The sequence below is a fragment of the Nycticebus coucang genome, chromosome 5, assembly GCF_027406575.1.
Source record: "Nycticebus coucang isolate mNycCou1 chromosome 5, mNycCou1.pri, whole genome shotgun sequence".
Taxonomy (NCBI): domain Eukaryota; kingdom Metazoa; phylum Chordata; class Mammalia; order Primates; family Lorisidae; genus Nycticebus; species Nycticebus coucang.
Window position 1 is genome coordinate 27,736,231 of NC_069784.1, and position 2,627 is coordinate 27,738,857.

Consider the following 2,627-nt stretch of genomic DNA (forward strand, 5'->3'; position numbering starts at 1 on the left):
ACCCAAAGGAAAAGAAGTCATTTTATCAAAAGACAGCCACACCTGAATGTTTTTGAATGTTTAATGAAATCAGCCTAAATGCCTATCAATTCGTGAGTGGATTGAAACATATTCTTCTTAGTAAAGTATCTCAAGAATGGAAAAAAAAAAGCCAAAGTACTCAATAGTAATATGAAACTAATGTGTAAACAATTGCACACCCACACAAAAAATAAAGCACAAACATAGTGTAAGAAGGGGAGGAGAGAGAGGGGAGGGGAAGGGGAGAGAATGATTGGCAGGAGGAAAGGCCATTGGTGAGATCTCACCTAATGTAAACAATGTGGGAGTGTTCAGCACGCCCCCAGAGGCTCTTGTACAACTTGAACTTTACCTTAGAAGTGTGAACAACATACCTAAAAAATTGTTCCTCATATTAATTTGAAATTTAAAAAATGTAGGATGTGTATGTGTATATGTACACACACACACACACACACACACACACACACATATATATCCTAAATATCTCAGGAATGGAAATAGAAACCAAATACCACGTGTACTCTCTAATAATTGGAGCTAACTGAAGAGCTTACATAGGCACAAAGAAATGTAAAGGTAATTGGAAAACAAGAAGAGGGGAAGAAGATACAGGAGAGGAGTAAAAACTTACCTGGTGGGTACAATGAACACTATTTAGGTGATAGGCACAATAAAAGCCCTAACTTAAGCACTATAACAGATATCCATGTAACAAAAACATTTGTACCTCTTAATATTTTAAAATTAAAAAGTTAAAAAATTTGTTGTAAAAGACTACAACATCTCAATCCTGGTCAGTTTTTTCCTTGAATATTTATGAAACACAAGAATAAACCAAGCTTCCCTAATATGACTATGAGGGCAAAATATCTTGACCTTAACTTAGTACACACACATAATTCTGAATAATTTTTGATTTATTCTAATCATATTATAAAGTAAGTGGTCACTCACCCCGGAAAAATTGTAATTCTACCTTCACACTTTACAGCAGAATAATTACATGAACCTTACTTGACACTATACCTTGAACACTTAGAAATTAGCATAATTTTCTCAAAAAGTTTAGTTTTTAATCTGGTTGGACATCTTTAGCATAACTTTTATCATGTTTAATGTTAAAATCTCCTAGTTTTCTGGTGAGTGTCTAGATAAAAGGTACTTGGAGAATTTGGACTGAAAATTTTAGCCATTAATTGTTATTATTTAGAGACAGTCTCACTATCACCCAGGCTAGAGTACAGTGGCAGGATCATAGCTCAGTGCAGCCTTGAACTCCTGGGCTCAAACTGTCCTCCTGCCTTAGCCTCCCCAGTAGCTGGGACTGCACGTGTGTACTATGGCACTTGGCTAATTTTTCAATTTTATTGTTAAAGAAGGGGTTTCACTATGTTGCCAGACTGGTCCCAAACTCCTTGCTTAATTGGTCCTCCTGCATCAGCCTCCCAAAATGCTAGGATTACAGGTATGGAGCCACTGTGCCTGGTCAGCCATTAGTTATAACATTAAACATAAACAAATACCAGTAAATAAATGTTTTATTTCTCAATTCCTGTCTTCTCTCTGTTCTAGTGGGTTGAATTATAAACAACATAATATATCTATGCATATATGTACTAGAAAACATAATGACATATGTGACTTGGGGTTAAGATCTTTAGCTGACAATGTAGTGTGCTCCATTATTTGTTCATTAACAAATATATATTCATTGACTGCCAGGCATTGGGGATTTATCAGTAAGTAAAACAAACAAAAATCTCTGCCTTTGTGTAGCACACATTCCATGATAACTTTATTTTAAACTAAATATTTAATGAGAATTGTGTATCAGAGCAATGTAAATAGATTATTTTTGTTAAAGAAAAATTCAATAAAAATTACAGGAAGTAAGCAGTTTAATGAGTTTTGATAAATGCACATGCCCGTGTAACCACAACTGTAGTCAAACTGTAGAACATTTCACTTTTTTTTTTTTCTGCAGTTTTTGTCGGCGGCTGGGTTTGAACCCACCACCTCCGGTATATGGGGCCAGCGCCCTACTCCTTTGAGCCATAGGCGCTGCTCTAGAACATTTCTATCTTCGTGGAAAGTTCCCTTATGCTCTTTCCTGCTGAATCCACGCCCACATACGAGATTGCTGTCTTAATTTTTATCGCAAGAGATTGCTTTTTCTTGTTCTTACACTTCATGTAAATGAATTTATAGAATACGTACTCGTTCATGTCTTGCTTTTTTCACTCATTCTGAGATTAGATTTTTTAGATTAATTCATTCCTTTCTATTGCCAAATGTTATTTCATTGTACAAATACACCACAAATATACCACAATTTGTTTATCCATTCAAATGTGGATGGACATTTTGTTTTTTTCCAGCTTTTGGCTCTTATTAATAAATCTGCTATAAACAATCTGGCATAATTATATGTAATGCTATACAAATTTGTTGTCAGACATATGAAAAATGAAAATTTTTCTCTCAGACTATAGCTTGCATTTTCATTTCTGAACCCTGTCTTTTGATAAGCAGACGTAATTCATTTTGATGAAGTCCATTTTTTCTTTTCAATTGGTGCTTTTTGTTTCATTGTTATGAAAGCT